Source organism: Panulirus ornatus, chromosome 10 (genome assembly GCF_036320965.1).
Source record: "Panulirus ornatus isolate Po-2019 chromosome 10, ASM3632096v1, whole genome shotgun sequence".
Lineage (NCBI taxonomy): Eukaryota > Metazoa > Arthropoda > Malacostraca > Decapoda > Palinuridae > Panulirus > Panulirus ornatus.
The window spans coordinates 37,619,718-37,643,731 of NC_092233.1; the positions used below are offsets into that span (position 1 = coordinate 37,619,718).

Consider the following 24,014-nt stretch of genomic DNA (forward strand, 5'->3'; position numbering starts at 1 on the left):
GGTCAGGTCATGTTCCAGGTATCACCATGTGGTCAGGTCATGTTCCAGGTATCACCATGTGGTCAGGTCATGTTCCAGGTATCACCCTGTGGTCAGGTCATGTTCCAGGTATCACCATGTGGTCAGGTCATGTTCCAGGTATCACCATGTGGTCAGGTCATGTTCCAGGTATCACCCTGTGGTCAGGTCATGTTCCAGGTATCACCATGTGGTCAGATCATGTTCCAGGTATCACCATGTGGTCAGATCATGTTCCAGGTATCACCATGTGGTCAGATCATGTTCCAGGTACCACCATGTGGTCAGGTCATGTTCCAGGTATCACCATGTGGTCAGATCATGTTCCAGGTACCACCATGTGGTCAGGTCATGTTCCAGGTATCACCATGTGGTCAGGTCATGTTCCAGGTACCACCATGTGGTCAGGTCATGTTCCAGGTATCACCATGTGGTCAGGCAAGTTCAAAACCCGACACTTCATGGGTTTATGTCATTGCTAAATCACAATATTCTCATTTTCATCTTAGTCTTGAATATGAGATTTTTGCGTGATCATCTTTAGAGACTAAATTGTTAAAAAATGACTGCCCGTTACAGTATATCAGTTCATTTATTTATCTTGAATAATCCAAGATTATATTACAAACTATCTGAATACTGTAATAATGCAAGATTATATTACAAACTATCTGAATACTGTAATAATGCAAGATTATATTACAAACTATCTGAATACTGTAATAATGCAAGATTATATTACAAACTATCTGAATACTTTAATAAAATAATTACGACATTCTAAGAAGTTGCAGAATGCTCTAGAACTTTCTAGTTATTGTACATGCCATCCAATTCATAAAACCAGGTAAGGCTTTCTGCTTCTGTCGTGAGCTGTCCATAATGTGTGACTTACTTCTACATGTCACTCCTGAGTTTATAATATTGTACAGAAATACGACGGCACAATCGAGTAACAAACAGACGAGTAACTGCTCAAGATGCATCGCGTTTTCTCCAAGATTGTCTGCTATGATCGTGAGGCTGACCAAGACGATCAAGTGTAAGTGGCAGAACCAGCAGTTATCAATGATGATACCACACAATCACATGACGGGAACTGTGAACAATCTTGGTGGGTTCGCAAAAAGAACACATCGTCTTCCCTGAGCAGTAGGCAGCCAGCCAGAGTATCATAATACCGTAGCGCTACGTCTGGTGAGGTAAATATTACAGGAGCAGGAGACGGAGGTAAACCATACCGTGGAGTCTGGTGAGGTAAACATTACAGTACAAGGAGACGAAGGTAAACCATACCGTGGCGTCTGGTGAGGTAAACATTACAGTACAAGGAGACGGAGGTAAACCATACCGTGGCGTCTGGTGAGGTAAATAATAGTACCAGGAGACGAAGGTAAACCATACCGTGGAGTCTGGTGAGGTAAATAATACAGTAGCAGGAGACGGAGGTAAACTATACCATGGAGTCTGGTGAGGTAAATATTACAGTAGCAGGAGACGAAGGTAAACCATACCGTGGCGTCTGGTGAGGTAAATAATAGTACCAGGAGACGAAGGTAAACCATACCGTGGAGTCTGGTGAGGTAAATAATACAGTACCAGGAGACGGAGGTAAACCATACCGTGGAGTCTGGTGAGGTAAACATCACAGGAGCAGAAAACGGAGGTAAACCATACCGTGGCGTCTGGTGAGGTAAATAATACAGGAGCAGGAGACGGAGGTAAACCATACCGTGGAGTCTGGTGAGGTAAACATCACAGGAGCAGAAAACGGAGGTAAACTATACCGTGGCGTCTGGTGAGGTAAACATTACAGTAGCAGGAGACGGAGGTAAACCTATACCGTGGCGTCTGGTGAGGTAAACATTACAGAAGCAGGAGACGGAGGTAAACCATACCGTGGAGTCTGGTGAGGTAAACATTACCAGGAGACGGAGGTAAACTATACCGTGGCGTCTGGTGAGGTAAATATTACAGGAGCAGGAGACGAAGGTAAACCATACCGTCGAGTCTGGTGAGGTAAATAATACAGTACCAGGAGACGGAGGTAAACCATACCGTGGAGTCTGGTGAGGTAAATAATACAGTACCAGGAGACGGAGGTAAACCATACCGTGGAGTCTGGTGAGGTAGATATTACAGTACAAGGAGACGATGGTAAACCATCAACGGTGGCAAGATGTATCCCAGCACCAAACTGGTTATTCACCATTACCGCCACTCTATCATACACTCATGTGTCTGTAGTTATGTTTACCATTACTGCCACTCTATCATACACTCATGTGGCTGTAGTTATGTTTACCATTACTGCCACTCTATCATACACTCATGTGGCTGTAGTTATGTTCACCATTACTGCCACTCTATCATACACTCATGTGTCTGTAGTTATGTTTACCATTACTGCCACTCTATCATACACTCATGTGGCAGTAGTTATGTTCACCATTACTGCCACTCTATCATACACTCATGTGTCTGTAGTTATGTTTACCATTACTGCCACTCTATCATACACTCATGTGTCTGTAGTTATGTTTACCATTACTGCCACTCTATCATACACTCATGTGTCTGTAGTTATGTTTACCATTACTGCCACTCTATCATACACTCATGTGTCTGTAGTTATGTTCACCATTACTGCCACTCTATCATACACTCATGTGTCTGTAGTTATGTTCACCATTACTGCCACTCTATCATACACTCATGTGGCAGTAGTTATGTTCACCATTACTGCCACTCTATCATACACTCATGTGTCTGTAGTTATGTTTACCATTACTGCCACTCTATCATACACTCATGTGTCTGTAGTTATGTTTACCATTACTGCCACTCTATCATACACTCATGTGTCTGTAGTTATGTTTACCATTACTGCCACTCTATCATACACTCATGTGTCTGTAGTTATGTTTACCATTACTGCCACTCTATCATACACTCATGTGGCAGTAGTTATGTTCACCATTACTGCCACTCTATCATACACTCATGTGTCTGTAGTTATGTTTACCATTACTGCCACTCTATCATACACTCATGTGTCTGTAGTTATGTTTACCATTACTGCCACTCTATCATACACTCATGTGGCAGTAGTTATGTTCACCATTACTGCCACTCTATCATACACTCATGTGGGTGTAGTTATGTTCACCATTACTGCCACTCTATCATACACTCATGTGGCTGTAGTTATGTTCACCATTACTGCCACTCTATCATACACTCATGTGGCTGTAGTTATGTTCACCATTACTGCCACTCTATCATACACTCATGTGGCTGTAGTTATGTTCACCATTACTGCCACTCTATCATACACTCATGTGGAGTAGTTATGTTCACCATTACTGCCACTCTATCATACACTCATGTGGCTGTAGTTATGTTCACCATTACTGCCACTCTATCATACACTCATGTGGCTGTAGTTATGTTCACCATTACTGCCACTCTATCATACACTCATGTGGCTGTAGTTATGTTTACCATTACTGCCACTCTATCATACACTCATGTGTCTGTAGTTATGTTTACCATTACTGCCACTCTATCATACACTCATGTGGGTGTAGTTATGTTCACCATTACTGCCACTCTATCAAACACTCATGTGGCTGTAGTTATGTTCACCATTACTGCCACTCTATCATACACTCATGTGGCTGTAGTTATGTTCACCATTACTGCCACTCTATCATACACTCATGTGGGTGTAGTTATGTTCACCATTACTGCCACTCTATCATACACTCATGTGGCAGTAGTTATGTTCACCATTACTGCCACTCTATCATACACTCATGTGGCAGTAGTTATGTTCACCATTACTGCCACTCTATCATACACTCATGTGTCTGTAGTTATGTTTACCATTACTGCCACTCTATCATACACTCATGTGTCTGTAGTTATGTTCACCATTACTGCCACTCTATCATACACTCATGTGTCTGTAGTTATGTTTACCATTACTGCCACTCTATCATACACTCATGTGTCTGTAGTTATGTTCACCATTACTGCCACTCTATCATACACTCATGTGGGTGTAGTTATGTTCACCATTACTGCCACTCTATCATACACTCATGTGGGTGTAGTTATGTTCACCATTACTGCCACTCTATCATACACTCATGTGGCAGTAGTTATGTTCACCATTACTGCCACTCTATCATACACTCATGTGGCAGTAGTTATGTTCACCATTACTGCCACTCTATCATACACTCATGTGTCTGTAGTTATGTTTACCATTACTGCCACTCTATCATACACTCATGTGTCTGTAGTTATGTTCACCATTACTGCCACTCTATCATACACTCATGTGTCTGTAGTTATGTTTACCATTACTGCCACTCTATCATACACTCATGTGTCTGTAGTTATGTTCACCATTACTGCCACTCTATCATACACTCATGTGGCAGTAGTTATGTTCACCATTACTGCCACTCTATCATACACTCATGTGTCTGTAGTTATGTTTACCATTACTGCCACTCTATCATACACTCATGTGTCTGTAGTTATGTTCACCATTACTGCCACTCTATCATACACTCATGTGGCAGTAGTTATGTTCACCATTACTGCCACTCTATCATACACTCATGTGGCTGTAGTTATGTTCACCATTACTGCCACTCTATCATACACTCATGTGGCTGTAGTTATGTTCACCATTACTGCCACTCTATCATACACTCATGTGGCTGTAGTTATGTTCACCATTACTGCCACTCTATCATACACTCATGTGGCTGTAGTTATGTTCACCATTACTGCCACTCTATCATACACTCATGTGGCTGTAGTTATGTTCACCATTACTGCCACTCTATCATACACTCATGTGGGTGTAGTTATGTTCACCATTACTGCCACTCTATCATACACTCATGTGGGTGTAGTTATGTTCACCATTACTGCCACTCTATCATACACTCATGTGGCTGTAGTTATGTTCACCATTACTGCCACTCTATCATACACTCATGTGGCTGTAGTTATGTTCACCATTACTGCCACTCTATCATACACTCATGTGTCTGTAGTTATGTTCACCATTACTGCCACTCTATCATACACTCATGTGGCTGTAGTTATGTTCTCTCGTCATGACCTCGCGTACCGCAGGTCACACATATTCATGGAAAAGCCTGACAAGACCCGGGCCTGATCAGGTAAGGGGGTGGCGGGGTGACCCGGGCATGGTAATGATCAAGTTGCCAGTAGAGGCGGTAATGATCAAGTTGCCAGTAGAAGCGGTAATGATCAAGTTGCCAGTAGAAGCGGTAATGATCAAGTTGCCAGTAGAAGCGGTAATGATCAAGTTGCCAGTAGAGACGGTAATGATCAAGTTGCCAGTAGAAGCGGTAATGATCAAGTTGCCAGTAGAAGCGGTAATGATCAAGTTGCCAGTAGAAGCGGTAATGATCAAGTTGCCAGTAGAGGCGGTAATGATCAAGTTGCCAGTAGAAGCGGTAATGATCAAGTTGCCAGTAGAAGCGGTAATGATCAAGTTGCCAGTAGAGGCGGTAATGATCAAGTTGCCAGTAGAGGCGGTAATGATCAAGTTGCCAGTAGAAGCGGTAATGATCAAGTTGCCAGTAGAGACGGTAATGATCAAGTTGCCAGTAGAAGCGGTAATGATCAAGTTGCCAGTAGAAGCGGTAATGATCAAGTTGCCAGTAGAGGCGGTAATGATCAAGTTGCCAGTAGAGGTGGTAATGATCAAGTTGCCAGTAGAAGCGGTAATGATCAAGTTGCCAGTAGAGGTGGTAATGATCAAGTTGCCAGTAGAAGCGGTAATGATCAAGTTGCCAGTAGAAGCGGTAATGATCAAGTTGCCAGTAGAAGCGGTAATGATCAAGTTGCCAGTAGAAGGCGGTAATGATCAAGTTGCCAGTAGAAGCGGTAATGATCAAGTTGCCAGTAGAAGCGGTAATGATCAAGTTGCCAGTAGAAGCGGTAATGATCAAGTTGCCAGTAGAGGCGGTAATGATCAAGTTGCCAGTAGAAGCGGTAATGATCAAGTTGCCAGTAGAGGCGGTAATGATCAAGTTGCCAGTAGAAGCGGTAATGATCAAGTTGCCAGTAGAAGCGGTAATGATCAAGTTGCCAGTAGAAGCGGTAATGATCAAGTTGCCAGTAGAGACGGTAATGATCAAGTTGCCAGTAGAAGCGGTAATGATCAAGTTGCCAGTAGAAGCGGTAATGATCAAGTTGCCAGTAGAAGCGGTAATGATCAAGTTGCCAGTAGAAGCGGTAATGATCAAGTTGCCAGTAGAAGCGGTAATGATCAAGTTGCCAGTAGAAGCGGTAAGATCAAGTTGCCAGTAGAAGCGGTAATGATCAAGTTGCCAGTAGAGGCGGTAATGATCAAGTTGCCAGTAAGGCGGTAATGATCAAGTTGCCAGTAAAGCGGTAATGATCAAGTTGCCAGTAGAAGCGGTAATGATCAAGTTGCCAGTAGAAGCGGTAATGATCAAGTTGCCAGTAGAAGCGTAATGATCAAGTTGCCAGTAAGGTCGGTAATGATCAAGTTGCCAGTAAAGCGGTAATGATGCAAGTTGCCATTAAAGCGGTAATGATCAAGTTGCCATAGAAGCGTAATGATCAAGTTGCCAGTAGAAGCGGTAATGGATCAAGTTGCCAGTAGAAGCGGTAATAAATCAAGTTGCCAGTAAGAGCGTAATGATCAAGTTGCCAGTAGAAGCGTAATGATCAAGTTGCCAGTAGAACGGTAATATCAAGTGCCAGTAGACTGTTAATGATCAAGTTGCCAGGTAGAGACGGTAATGATCAAGTTGCCAGTAGAAGCGGTAATGATCAAGTTGCCAGTAGAAGCGGTAATGATCAAGTTGCCAGTAGAAGCGGTAATGATCAAGTTGCCAGGTAGAGACGGTAATGATCAAGTTGCCAGTAGAAGCGGTAATGATCAAGTTGCCAGTAGAAGCGGTAATGATCAAGTTGCCAGTAGAAGCGGTAATGATCAAGTTGCCAGTAGAGGTGGTAATGATCAAGTTGCCAGTAGAAGCGGTAATGATCAAGTTGCCAGTAGAAGCGGTAATGATCAAGTTGCCAGTAGAGGCGGTAATGATCAAGTTGCCAGTAGAAGCGGTAATGATCAAGTTGCCAGTAGAAGCGGTAATGATCAAGTTGCCAGTAGAGGTGGTAATGATCAAGTTGCCAGTAGAAGCGGTAATGATCAAGTTGCCAGTAGAGGCGGTAATGATCAAGTTGCCAGTAGAGGCGGTAATGATCAAGTTGCCAGTAGAAGCGGTAATGATCAAGTTGCCAGTAGAAGCGGTAATGATCAAGTTGCCAGTAGAAGCGGTAATGATCAAGTTGCCAGTAGAAGCGGTAATGACTGGGAGGCCACTTGCCTCCTCATCTGAGATTTACTTTAGCTTAACAACAATCTACCAGGTAAACATTGTGTACCTTCTCAGCTCACAGCCTAACACGTGTAGAAGATGGACCTTATCCTAGGTGGAGGGGAGGTGGGGGGAGCGGGGTTACAATAATAAGATAGTGCAGATATTCCTGATCAAAACATTCTCGAGCTAGAGTGAAACTGTCTGGAAGCAGGCGATGGTCAGTGGCACTGTTTCAATACCCCGCCCAGGAGTTGAGCATCACACAGGTATGGGTTGTGTGTATGTGGCTCTACAGCTCTACACCAAGAGTTTCAGTTTCATATGATGTGACAAATGTACTACAAGACAAAGGCTACAGCAGTTGATCAGCAATGGCGTTAGTGAACCATACTACCTGCTCAGAATCCAGCGTCTTAACTGCCACAATACCACCTGGATGTATGTAGAAATATGTCAGTGTTTACATGTAGATTATGTTCACATTCTGAACCTAAAGTTATGAAATGCTCCAGACATGACGTGATCATTATACAGCAAGACATCACATCATTACGACATGACGTGATCATTATACAGCAAGACATCACATCATTACGACATGACGTGATCATTATACAGCAAGACATCACATCATTACAACATGACGTGATCATTATACAGCAAGACATCACATCATTACAACATGACGTGATCATTATACAGCAAGACATCACATCATTACAACATGACGTGATCATTATACAGCAAGACATCACATCATTACGACATGACGTGATCATTATACAGCAAGACATCACATCATTACAACATGACGTGATCATTATACAGCAAGACATCACATCATTACAACATGACGTGATCATTATACAGCAAGACATCACATCATTACAACATGACGTGATCATTATACAGCAAGACATCACATCATTACAACATGACGTGATCATTATACAGCAAGACATCACATCATTACAACATGACGTGATCATTATACAGCAAGACATCACATCATTACAACATGACGTGATCATTATACAGCAAGACATCACATCATTACAACATAGTTCATGATAAGTTGAGCATGACCAGGATCCTTGTGTATGATGATGGCGACATTTGGTGTGAGGGTAAATGGTGGGTCGGTCACATTAGACTTCACCCGAGTCGTCGTTGCCAGGTTATGTGGGCTGATGTTATGATCAGGTTATGTGGGCTGATGTTATGATTAGGTTATGTGGGCTGATGTTATGATCAGGTTATGTGGGCTGATGTTATGATCAGGTTATGTGGGCTGATGTTATAATCAGGTTATGTGGGCTGATGTTATAATCAGGTTATGTGGGCTGATGTTATGATCAGGTTATGTGGGCTGATGTTATGATCAGGTTATGTGGGCTGATGTTATGATCAGGTTATGTGGGCTGATGTTATGATCAGGTTATGTGGGCTGATGTTATGATCAGGTTATGTGGGCTGATGTTATGATCAGGTTATGTGGGCTGATGTTATGATCAGGTTATGTGGGCTGATGTTATGATCAGGTTATGTGGGCTGATGTTATGATCAGGTTATGTGGGCTGATGTTATGATCAGGTTATGTGGGCTGATGTTATGATCAGGTTATGTGGGTTGATGTTATGATCAGGTTATGTGGGCTGATGTTATGATCAGGTTATGTGGGCTGATGTTATGATCAGGTTAAGACTATAAGCCTCATGTGAACACAGACAGGATGAAACTCTCACACCAGATACCAATACATAATGTACTTACATCACTAACACATGCAGCTGGTGGAAGCCTGGCTCCCGTGGGGGATGTGGATGGTGTGACTAGTGAGCTCGGGGTTCTTGTGGTGGTGGTGTCTGCCTCACACTACTCCACCCACAACACCAGTAAGATCCTACAGGAGGAGCACACCCGCCGCCACACGACGCCTGGCGTTAATGGTGGTGTGGCGGGGCGGGGCTACAGCACTTGTCACAATGACGCCCTTGGGTTCACGTACGGAGGTTCACGTACGTAGGTTCACGTGCGTAGGTTCACGTACGGAGGTTCACGTACGGAGGTTCACGTACGGAGGTTCACGTACGGAGGTTCACGTACGTAGGTTCATGTACGGAGGTTCACGTGCGTAGGTTCACGTATGGGGTTTCAGTGTGTCAATTTGGTGTAATCAAAGTTTACAGTGGGTCAGAGAGCGGGAAGTCACTATGTGAGAGATGATGTTGTAGCACACGTCACAGCGATGTGTGAGGTGTGCTGTGTGCACGATGCGATGGTGTACTACCTGCGGTACACACTTGGTGGTCACATTAAGGACGATTTCAACAGTCAATACAACAAGACTCGTGAATCACATCCACAACACACCAGTCAGGGTGGCCATTCGCCTACCACACGAGACACGTCAGTGCAAACGCACGTGAGCCCATCACAACCACCATCCATCACGCCCATCAGCGCGGAACACATCTACTGCTGACACCTTCTGGCTGCAGCCAACCCCCCCCCCCCCCTGCTTATAACGGTCCCCCGACGCCCCTTGTTAACCCTGGCAGGAGCGACCCCAGCCATGATGACCGCTACCTTACCTAACCTAACCCTGGCAGGAGCGACCCCAGCCATGATGACCGCTACCTAACCTAACCCTGGCAGGAGCGACCCCAGCCATGATGACCGCTACCTAACCTAACCCTGGCAGGAGCGACCCCAGCCATGATGACCGCTACCTAACCTAACCTAACCCTGGCAGGAGCGACCCCAGCCATGATGACCGCTACCTAACCTAACCCTGGCAGGAGCGACCCCAGCCATGATGACCGCTACCTAACCTAACCCTGGCAGGAGCGACCCCAGCCATGATGACCGCTACCTAACCTAACCCTGGCAGGAGCGACCCCAGCCATGATGACCGCTACCTAACCTAACCCTGGCAGGAGCGACCCCAGCCATGATGACCGCTACCTAACCTAACCCTGGCAGGAGCGACCCCAGCCATGATGACCGCTACCTAACCTAACCCTGGCAGGAGCGACCCCAGCCATGATGACCGCTACCCCACAACACACCTCAGTACATCTGGCATAATGTTTCCTGACATTCGTGGCTGTAGTCGTTAACCTGACACATAAAGCTTCATACTCTTGATTTCATGTGATCCTTAAACCCACAAGAAATAGTATATAATGTTTACTGTTACCGAGAATCATTAACTTGGGTCATAACTCACTTGTTATCATTCCTCTTCGTCCACAACCGATGTACGACCTCTACATCCCGTATTGACAGTGGTCCTTCACTCATCACAAACAAATCTTCCAGTTTAATAAATCATATAGTTTTGTTCTGACAATCCCATAATAATAATAATAATGAACACGTATATAACAGTTATCCTCAACGTTCATAAGCGATGGTAAGCGTTCCTCTAACGGGCGTCAGCTGTCCTAACCGAGTACGGTTCATCCAGGAGGACACATACCACACCTTGATGACGGTTCATCCAGGAGGACACATACCACACCTTGATGACGGTTCATCCAGGAGGACACATACCACACCTTGATGACGGTTCATCCAGGAGGACACATACCACACCTTGATGACGGTTCATCTAGGAGGACACATACCACACCTTGATGACGGTTCATCTAGGAGGACACATACCACACCTTGATGACGGTTCATCTAGGAGGACACATACCACACCTTGATGACGGTTCATCTAGGAGGACACATACCACACCTTGATGACACACGACCACGCTCGTGTGTCCTCCCGCATGACACTTGAACGTGTGACCATCACACTCACACAGTAACAAAGATAAGGAGGCAAGATAACGACGCAAAAAATCAGGGGAAAGATAAGGAGGCAAGATAAAGACGCAACAAATCAGGGGAAAGATAAGGAGGCAAGATAACGACGCAAAAAATCAGGGGAAAGATAAGGAGGCAAGTGTATACCACACTTCCAGTTCACTCTGTCCCGTGCATGCTTTTCACCCTCATGCATGCTCAGGCCCCGTTCGCCCAAAATCTTTTTCACTCCATCTTTCCACCTCCAATTTGGTCTCCCTGTTATCCCTGTTCCTTCTATTTCTGACACGTCCTCTTTGTCAACATTTCCTTACTAATTCTCTTTATATGTCCAAAACGTTTCAGAACCCTCTTCAGCTCTTAATCGCTCTTTTTAAAACCATGACTCTCTTTTTCCCTTTCATTATTTACCCGATTAAACCACATACTGTTCTTTAGCACTTCATTTCCAACACATCCTCCCTTCTCCCTAGTATCCTTATAAGATTGTTGAGACTTATATACTTTCACACACCCATTTTTGCCCTCCCATATAACGATCTTTGTCTCTACACATTCTTCAATGCTCCCAGAACCTTGGCCCCTTCTCTACCCTATGACTCACTTGCGATTCCATGGTTCTACTTGCTACAATGTCCACTTCCAGGTATCAAACACTTCACTTCCTCCAACTTTTCTCGATTCAAACTCATACCCTAGCTAACCTGTACCCCAAACCTATTGAATCTAATAACTTTGTTTTTAATCACATTTACTCGCACCTTCCTTTGGCATACTATTCCAAACTCAGTCACCAACTTCTGCAGTTTTTCACTCGTATGTGCACCAGTGGTGTACCACTGGGAGGTACTCTCATCCCCTAGACTGCATACGCATCCCTTTCTGCAAGACTCGCACTTTATATTCATTTGTGTATATATATATATATATATATATATATATATATATATATATATATATATATATATATATATATATATATATTCCTATGAGTCCACGGGGAAGTGAAACACGATAAGTTCCCAGGAGCACTTTCGTGTAATAATCACTTGGGAACTTATCGTGTTTCATTTTCCCGTGGACTCATAGGAACATATGTGACCACGCGCTCAATTGTGATCCTTTCCATACATCCATCCGCTCTCGTCCTCCAGGTTGTGCTCAAATTGTGGTCACTATCAAGTCTTCATCGACATGGTATGATCTTCTTATTCAGTTCCTGAACTTTGTATGTAATAACAGTGGCACATTACCATTCCGTACAGCTATGACTATGAGTCCACAGTAGACAACCTAATGCTTACCAACAAGGTGGACGCCAGCACCAAACACGACATAAAACTAGTCATTACAGAACAATAAACTTAATACGTCTTATGTTCCAACATTTCCGGACAATTTTCAATTGTAAATCCCACCAGCGAAACTTAATCAATCCTGGGAGTCTTAATGCAATGATAACCATAATACTACATTGATCTAACGTCCAATGATAACCATAATACTACACTGATCTAACGTCCAATGATAACCATAACACTACACTGATCTAACGTCCAATGATAACCACAATACTACTCTGATCTAACGTCCAATGATAACCACAATACTACTCTGATCTAACGTCCAATGATAACCACAATACTACTCTGATCTAACGTCCAATGATAACCATAATACTACACTGATCTAAGGTCCAATGATAACCATAATACTACATTGATCTAACGTCCAATGATAACCATAATACTACACTGATCTAACGTCCAATGATAACCATAACACTACACTGATCTAACGTCCAATGATAACCACAATACTACTCTGATCTAACGTCCAATGATAACCACAATACTACTCTGATCTAACGTCCAATGATAACCACAATACTACTCTGATCTAACGTCCAATGATAACCACAATACTACTCTGATCTAACGTCCAATGATAACCACAATACTACTCTGATCTAACGTCCAATGATAACCATAATACTACATTGATCTAACGTCCAATGATAACCACAATACTACTCTGATCTAACGTCCAATGATAACCACAATACTACTCTGATCTAACGTCCAATGATAACCACAATACTACTCTGCTCTAACGTCCAATGATAACCACAATACTACTCTGATCTAACGTCCAATGATAACCATAATACTACATTGATCTAACGTCCAATGATAACCACAATACTACTCTGATCTAACGTCCAATGATAACCACAATACTACTCTGATCTAACGTCCAATGATAACCATAATACTACACTGAACTAAGGTCCAATGATAACCACAATACTACTCTGATCTAACGTCCAATGATAACCATAATACTACATTGATCTAACGTCCAATGATAACCACAATACTACTCTGATCTAACGTCCAATGATAACCACAATACTACTCTGATCTAACGTCCAATGATAACCATAAAACTACACTGATCTAAGGTCCAATGATAACCACAATACTACTCTGATCTAACGTCCAATGATAACCATAATACTACATTGATCTAACGTCCAATGATAACCATAACACTACACTGATCTAACGTCCAATGATAACCATAATACTACACTGATCTAACGTCCAATGATAACCATAACACTACACTGATCTAACGTCCAATGATAACCATAATACTACACTGATCTAAGGTCCAATGATAACCATAATACTACACTGATCTAACGTCCAATGATAACCATAACACTACACTGATCTAACGTCCAATGATAACCATAATACTACACTGATCTAACGTCCAATGATAACCATAACACTACACTGATCTAACGTCCAATGATAACCATAATACTACACTGATCTAAGGTCCAATGATAACCATAATACTACATTGATCTAACGTCCAATGATAACCATAATACTACACTGATCTAACGTCCAATGATAACCATAACACTACACTGCTCTAACGAAGTCTACAGTACAATACTTCTTCAGAATCCTCCTGTGTGGGAGGAACTGAAATATACCATTTGTTTACGTTTTACATAATCTTGCACGGTCTTCAATCACGTCCCATCACAGATCTTCCCTCAGAAAATCAATCTGAGTTTCGAACAAACATTTATTCACTCAACTACATGTGGGGAAACAGCTTCACTTCATGATGAGCTTCACAAAGAACGAAAATATATAACAAGATACGAAGATAACACTTAGGAGAAAGTTAAGATAATGACCAACCAGGACAGTTAGGAGAAAGTTAAGATAATGACCAACCAGAACAGTTAGGAGAAAGTTAAGATAATGACCAACTAGAACAGTTAGGAGAAAGTTAAGATAATGACCAACCAGGACAGTTAGGAGAAAGTTAAGATAATGACCAACCAGGACAGTTAGGAGAAAGTTAAGATAATGACCAACCAGAACAGTTAGGAGAAAGTTAAGATAATGACCAACCAGGACAGTTAGGAGAAAGCGCGCAAGCCGCACCGTAGCACTGCAAAGTTCATTGGGATCGTTACTGCTAGGCGCATTGAAGTCACCATCATATACTTCCAATGGCTTCATCAGATATATCCCAACTATACGTTAATATAAATACAATGGCTTCACCAGATATATCCCAATTATACGTTAATATAAATACAACGGCTTCACTAGATATATCCCATCTATACGTTAATATACACCATCACTAACTGTGAACGTCCTAACTCAAACCTAGCACTCAGTTCAATCCTTACTGCAGCAGTGTCACAATAATAGTGATGACGATTACTTGGCAGACGGCCGAGCCATAGTTGTAGCTTCCGTTGGTCGTGAAAAATGGTATTGTGTTGTTAACGACCTTCGTAAGAGGCATGACAACAGCAGGTGTAGGGCACTGCCACCACCAAGTAACCAGAGATATCCTGGTCACTCCACGCATCCATATGTGGCTCCACAACGGCTTCCAATGTCACTGGAATATATATACCACCTCACAAGTTATCTATATAGCACCACACACCTTTGTCTCGGGTGAAAACTTCACCACTTTGCACTGGTCAATATATACACCTACGTACATAAATTGAACGATTAAGTTAGAGCGTACTCAACTCCGTCTACAACAACAGTTAAGGAGACACTGAGGAAGGGGGGTTCCTCCAGCCAGGAGCCTGCTGCACCTACCCAACAACGTTGCCGAACAATTTCCAAACTGTATTACTGTACCTCGATGTGGGGACAACATGACATCTAGCATCCAAGAAATAACAACACATCTTTTTTCCATAACGTAAATCTACTTTGTATCGTGATCTAAATTCTTATTCAGTCATTCATATACAAGAGAAATACAAACAATTGGCATCCATATAAAGTTACCAGCCTTCACAATACACAGGGCGATGAACGCACGCGAATTCTGTCTGTATGCGCTTACGCATGAGGTTCACTTTAAGAAACATGAACAACACATTCTTTGGAGGCGTTTTATTACAAAAAAAAAAAAAAGGCCGAGGTACCGTCAAGTACTACTTTCACAGACACGTTGGAGGCCTTGTGTGAATACTTCGTGGGCATGAGAGAATATCTTACTATGTGATGCAGGAGAGAGAGAGAGAGAGAGAGAGAGAGAGAGAGAGAGAGAGAGAGAGAGAGAGAGAGAGAGAGAGAGAGTGGTTCCTCCACGCGAGCCAGATACACCTCCAGTAACGCCACATTCTCCACCACAGGTAAACAAGTCCACATCTTTTTCTCTGAAAGACCCGTCCAGTGATCAGAGCCACTGACCCCTTCCTTACCATACCACAATAACACCAACCTTCACTTCATATCAACAATGATATCAAAACCTCACACCAACACTGAACCCCACATCTTCACACACAAATGACCCACTTAAACCTTACACTAAACTTGCACTCACATAACCTCACACCAAACCTGCACCCACACAACCTCACCAAACCTGCACCCACACAACCTCACACCAAACCTGCACCCACACCTCACACCAAACCTGCACCCACACAACCTCACACCAAACCTGCACCCACACCTCACACCAAACCTGCACCCACACAACCTCACACCAAACCTGCACCCACACAACCTCACACCAAACCTGCACCCACACAACCTCACACCAAACCTGCACCCACACAACCTCACACCAAACCTGCACCCACACAACCTCACCAAACCTGCACCCACACAACCTCACACCAAACCTGCACCCACACCTCACACCAAACCTGCACCCACACAACCTCACACCAAACCTGCACCCACACCTCACACCAAACCTGCACCCACACAACCTCACACCAAACCTGCACCCACACCTCACACCAAACCTGCACCCACACAACCTCACACCAAACCTGCACCCACACAACCTCACACCAAACCTGCACCCACACAACCTCACACCAAACCTGCACCCACACAACCTCACACCAAACCTGCGCCCACACAACCTCACACCAAACCTGCGCCACACAACCTCACACCAAACCTGCACCCACACAACCTCACACCAAACCTGCACCCACACAACCTCACACCTAAACCTGCACCCACACAACCTCACACCAAACCTGCACCCACACAACCTCACACCGAACCTGCACCCACACAACCTCACCAAACCTGCACCCACACAACCTCACACCAAACCTGCACCAACACAACCTCACACCAAACCTGCACCAACACAACCTCACACCAAACCTGCACCAACACAACCTCACACCAAACCTGCATCCACACAACCTCACACCAAACCTGCACCAACAAAACCTCACACCAAACCTGCACCCACACAACCTCACACCAAACCTGCACCCACACAACCTCACACCAAACCTGCACCCACACAACCTCACACCAAACCTGCACCCACACAACCTCACACCAAACCTGCATCCACACAACCTCACACCAAACCTGCACCCACACAACCTCACACCAAACCTGCACCCACACAACCTCACACCAAATCTGCACCCACACAACCTCACACCAAACCTGCACCCACACAACCTCACACCAAACCTGCGCCCACACAACCTCACACCAAACCTTCGCCCACACGTCACACCAAACCTGCACCCACACAACCTCACACCGAACCTGCACCCACACAACCTCACACCGAACCTGCACCCACACAACCTCACACTAACCCTGCACCCACACAACCTCACACCAAACCTGCACCCACACAACCTCACACCAAACCTGCACCCACACAACCTCACCAAACCTGCACCCACACAACCTCACACCAAACCTGCACCAACACAACCTCACACCAAACCTGCACCCACACAACCTCACACCAAACCTGCACCAACACAACCTCACACCAAACCTGCGCCAACGCAACCTCACACCAAACCTGCACCCACACAACCTCACACCAAACCTGCGCCAACGCAACCTCACACCAAACCTGCACCCACACAACACAACCTCACACCAAACCTGCACCCACACAACCTCACACCAAACCTGCACCCACACAACCTCACACCAAACCTGCACCCACACAACCTCACACCAAACCTGCACCCACACAACCTCACACCAAACCTGCACCCACACAACCTCACACCAAACCTGCACCCACACAACCTCACACCAAACCTGCGCCCACACAACCTCACACCAAACCTTCGCCCACACGTCACACCAAACCTGCACCCACACAACCTCACACCACAGAGTAACCCGTAATAACACAGGAAATATGAAACGCCATCATCTCGCATCATAACACTGGAACACATCAAACGTTCATTAGCCTCATATAACGGTCATTAGCCTCATATAACATTCATTAGCCTCATATAATGGTCATTAGCCTCATATAACATTCATTTGCCTCATATAACGGTGATTAGCCTCATATAACGGTGATTAGCCTCATATAACATTCATTAGCCTCATATAATGGTCATTATCCTCATATAACATTCATTATCCTCACATAATGGACATTAGCCTCATATAACATTCAGTAGCCTCATATAACATTCATTAGCCTAATATAATGGTCATTAGCCTCATATAACTTTCATTAGCCTCATATAATGGTCATTAGCCTCATATAACGGTCATTAGCCTTATATAATGGTCATTAGCCTCATATAACATTCATTAGCCTCATATAATGGTCATTAGCCTCATATAACGGTCATTAGCCTTATATAACATTCATTAGCCTCATACAATGGTCATAAGCCTCATATAACATTCATTAGCCTTATATAATGGTCATTAGCCTCATATAACATTCATTTGCCTCATATAACGGTCATTAGCCTCATATAATGGTCATTAGCCTCATATAACATTCATTAGCTTCATATAATGGTCATTAGCCTCATATAACATTCATTAGCCTCATATAATGGTCATTAGCCTCATATAACATTCATTAGCCTCATATAATGGTCATTAGCCTCATATAACATTCATTAGCCTCATATAATGGTCATTAGCCTCATACAACATTCATTAGGCTCATATAATGGTCATTAGCCTCATATAACATTCATTAGCCTCATATAACGGTCATTAGCCTTATATAACATTCATTAGCCTCATATAATGGTCATTAGCCTCATATAACGGTCATTAGCCTCATACAACATTCATTAGCCTCATATAACGGTCATTAGCCTCATATAACATTCATTAGCCTCACATAATGGTCATTAGCCTTATATACCATTCATTAGCCTCATATAATGGTCATTAGCCTCATATAATGGTCATTAGCCTCATATAACATTCATTAGCCTTATATAACATTCATTAGTCTCATATAACGGTTATTAGCCTCATATAACGGTCATTAGCCTTATATAACATTCATTAACCTCATATAATGGTCATAGCCTCATATAACATTCATTAGCCTCATATAATGGTCATTAGCCTCATATAACATTCATTAGCCTCATATAATGGTCATTAGCCTTATATAACGGTCATTAGCCTCATATAATGGTCATTAGCCTCATATAACATTCATAAGCCTTATATAATGGTCATTAGCCTCATATAACATTCATTTGCCTCATATAACGGTCATTAGCCTCATATAATGGTCATTAGCCTCATATAACATTCATTAGCTTCATATAATTGTCATTAGCCTCATATAACATTCATTAGCCTCATATAATGGTCATTAGCCTCATATAACATTCATTAGCCTCATATAATGGTCATTAGCCTCATATAACATTCATTAGCCTCATATAATGGTCATTAGCCTCATATAACATTCATTAGGCTCATATAATGGTCATTAGCCTCATATAACATTCATTAGCCTCATATAACGGTCATTAGCCTTATATAACATTCATTAGCCTCATATAACATTCATTAGTCTCATATAACATTCATTAGCCTTATATAACATTCATTAGCCTCATATAACATTCATTAGCCTCATATAACGGTCATTAGCCTCATATACCATTCATTAGCCTCATATAACGGTCATTAGCCTCATATAACATTCATTAGCCTCACATAATGGTCATTAGCCTTATATAACATTCATTAGCCTCATATAATGGTCATTAGCCTCATATAACATTCATTAGCCTTATATAACATTCATTAGTCTCATATAACGGTTATTAGCCTCATATAACGGTCATTAGCCTTATATAACATTCATTAACCTCATATAATGGTCATAGCCTCATATAACATTCATTAGCCTCATGTAATGGTCATTAGCCTCATATAACATTCATTAGCCTCATATACTGGTCATTAGCCTCATATAACGGTCATTAGCCTTATATAACGGTCATTAGCCTCATATAATGGTCATTAGCCTCATATAACATTCATTAGCCTCATATAACATTCATTAGCCTCATATAACATTCATTAGCCTTATATAACATTCATTAGCCTCATAAAACATTCATTAGCCTCATATTACATTCATTAGCCTTATATAACATTCATTAGCCTCATATAACATTCATTAGCCTCATATAACATTCATTAGCCTCATATAATGGTCATTAGCCTCATATAACATTCATTAGTCTCATATAATGGTCATTACCCTCATATAATGGTCATTAGCCTCATATAACATTCATTAGCCTCATATAATGGTCATTAGCCTCATATAACGGTCATTAGCCTCATATACCATTCATTAGCCTCATATAATGGTCATTAGCCTTATATAACATTCATTAGCCTCATATAACATTCATTAGCCTCATATAACATTCATTAGCCTCATATAATGGTCATTAGCCTCATATAATGGTCATTAGCCTCATATAATGGTCATTAGCCTCATATAACGGTCATTAGCCTCATATACCATTCATTAGCCTCATATAATGATCATTAGCCTCATATAATGGTCATTAGCCTTATATAACATTCATTAGCCTCATATAACATTCATTAGCCTCATATAACATTCATTAGCCTCATATAACATTCATTAGCCTCATATAATGGTCATTAGCCTCATATAATGGTCATTAGCCTATATAACATTCATTAGCCTTCATATAACATTCATTAGCTATTAAGGGCATTAGCCTCATATAAAGGTCATTAGGCCTACTATACCATTCATTAGCCTCATATAATAGTCATTAGCCTCATATAACATTCATTAGCCTCATATAATGGTCATTAGCCTCATATAATGGTCATTAGCCCGATATAACATTCATTAGCCTCATATAATGGTCATTAGCCTCATATAACATTCATTAGCCTCATCTAATGGTCATTAGCCTCATATAACATTCTTAGCCTCATATAATGGTCATTAGCCTCATATAACATTCATTAGCCTCATATAATGATCATTAGCCTCATATAACATTCATTAGCATCATATAATGGTCATTAGCCTCATATAACATTCATTAGCCTCATATAATGGTCATTAGCCTCATATAACATTCATTAGCCTCATATAATGGTCATTAGCCTCATATAACATTCATTAGCCTCATATAATGGTCATTAGCCTCATATACCATTCATTAGCCTCATATAATGGTCATTAGCCTCATATAATGGTCATTAGCCTCATATAACATTCATTAGCCTCATATAATGGTCATTAGCCTCATATAACATTCATTAGCCTCATATAATGGTCATTAGCCTTACATAACATTCATTAGCCTCATATAATGGTGATTAGCCTTATATAACATTCATTAGCCTCATGTAATGGTCATTAGCCTCATATAACGGAGCTTCATCTGATGATAACCGCAATCTTACTATGCTGTATTGTCGTCATATTTACAACCTCATTATTATCATGACCACCACCCTGACCTCCCTCCTGCTCATAGCTTAAGAAAAACACAGACTTTTACAACCACACAACATCAAGGTTGTCCGCTGGCTCACACACACACACACACACACACACACACACACACACACACACACACACACACACGAGTTGAAACTATGTTAACATGAGCGACGGTGTCCATGTATGATTCAACTGTACCAATGATGACCCAACCCAACATGCACCACTACGTGGCGTTAAGCCTCACACACACACACACACACACACACACACAATGATGATGCCGACCCAAGCTGTGATAACTAGCAGGTGAAACAAGTGGTGATGAAGTGGACGTACGAATGGCAGGATCCCAACACTTTATAATTACTATAATATGGAACGGATTATCTTCTCCCGAGAACCGTTATAGACTAGCTATTATAGAGCTTATACTGTATTCATAACTTCACACTTGTGACCACAGCAAAAATAACGCGTGTGTGGAGGTCGATCATGAGTTGTTATTTTTTCCTAAATAAGAGGCGAGAGGAATGTGTGGCCCGCGGGAGCATGTGTACACAGCAGGACTGTGTAATAATAAATACGTACAAATACATTGTTTCCTGATGAAAGAGCGTCTGTGGCATATCCCAGAGAGAAATCAGTATCTGGGTGAGTGGGTGGGTGGGGAGTGGAGGGCAAATGGGTTATATATATGAAGGCATTGTAGCCTTAACAACGTTGTATGGAAGCGAAGCATATGCAATAGACAAGGGTATTCGAAGTAGGCTGGATGTGCTGGACATGAAATGCTCAAGGTAGTTTGATGGTAAGTAATAAATGGGAAAGAGAGAATTGTGGTAAAAAGAACAGTGTGGTTGAGCTGAAGTGGGTGTGCTGAAATGGTCTAAAATATGGATAGCAAGAGCAAGGAGAGATTAACAAAGAATATACGTGTGTCAGAAGTGGAGGGAACATAGAGAAAGGGAAGACCAAATTGGAGATGGAAGGATGGAGTGAAAAAGATTCTGAGTGGTGGGAGCCTGACCATGTAAGGAGGGAGAGAGGCGCGCACTGGAGAGAGTGAATTGGAACGATGCAGTTTACAAGGGACGACGTGGCGTAAATGGACTGAGCTTGAGCATGTGAAGCGGCCGAGGAAAACCATGGAAAGATCCGAGTCCTCATTGTGGGTAGGTGCACAGCACATGACAGCTGAATGCTGCCATTCTTAGTATGTTCCTGGAGATAACGCGGGAAACGGCATTTAAGTATGATATATATATCTTTTTTTTTTTTCTTTATACTTTGTCGCTGTCTCCCGCGTTTGCGAGGTAGCGCAAGGAAACAGACGAAAGAAATGGCCCAACCCCCCCCCCCATATACATGTATATACATACGTCCACACACGCAAATATACATACCTACACAGCTTTCCATGGTTTACCCCAGACGCTTCACATGCCTTGATTCAATCCACTGACAGCACGTCAACCCCGGTATACCACATCGCTCCAATTCACTCTATTCCTTGCCCTCCTTTCACCCTCCTGCATGTTCAGGCCCCGATCACACAAAATCTTTTTCACTCCATCTTTCCACCTCCAATTTGGTCTCCCTCTTCTCCTTGCTCCCTCCACCTCCGACACATATATCCTCTTGGTCAATCTTTCCTCACTCATCCTCTCCATGTGCCCAAACCACTTCAAAACACCCTCTTCTGCTCTCTCAACCACGCTCTTTTTATTTCCACACATCTCTCTTACCCTTACGTTACTCACTCGATCAAACCACCTCACACCACACATTGTCCTCAAACATCTCATTTCCAGCACATCCATCCTCCTGCGCACAACTCTATCCATAGCCCACGCCTCGCAACCATACAACATTGTTGGAACCACTATTCCTTCAAACATACCCATTTTTGCTTTCCGAGATAATGTTCTCGACTTCCACACATTCTTCAAGGCCCCCAGAATTTTCGCCCCCTCCCCCACCCTATGATCCACTTCCACTTCCATGGTTCCATCCGCTGCCAGATCCACTCCCAGATATCTAAAACACTTCACTTCCTCCAGTTTTTCTCCATTCAAACTCACCTCCCAATTGACTTGACCCTCAACCCTACTGTACCTAATAACCTTGCTCTTATTCACATTTACTCTTACCTTTCTTCTTCCACACACTTTACCAAACTCAGTCACCAGCTTCTGCAGTTTCTCACATGAATCAGCCACCAGCGCTGTATCATCAGCGAACAACAACTGACTCACTTCCCAAGCTCTCTCATCCCCAACACACTTCATACTTGCCCCTCTTTCCAAAACTCTTGCATTTACCTCCCTAACAACCCCATCCATAAACAAATTAAACAACCATGGAGACATCACACACCCCTGCCGCAAACCTACATTTACTGAGAACCAATCACTTTCCTCTCTTCCTACACGTACACATGCCTTACAT

General features: G+C 42.6%; 1 protein-coding gene across 3 annotated transcripts in view; it reads right to left on the minus strand.

Moving 5' to 3' along the window:
* The window catches only part of LOC139750907 (protein brunelleschi-like), a 459,160-nt gene that overhangs the window by 313,854 nt on the left and 121,292 nt on the right, over nucleotides 1–24,014 (minus strand). Inside the window, exons 1-2 of one of the 3 annotated variants that reach the window (XM_071665794.1) lie at nucleotides 15,301–15,369; nucleotides 9,198–9,635 (exon numbers count right to left, since the gene is read on the minus strand). The exons of 1 other annotated variant lie outside the window; for it this stretch is intronic. The gene's annotated coding sequence lies outside the window, so the exon portion shown is untranslated. Of the gene's footprint in view, nucleotides 1–9,197; nucleotides 9,715–15,300; nucleotides 15,370–24,014 lie in introns of those variants that run through there. One more of the 3 variants, XM_071665793.1, reaches the window with a different exon arrangement.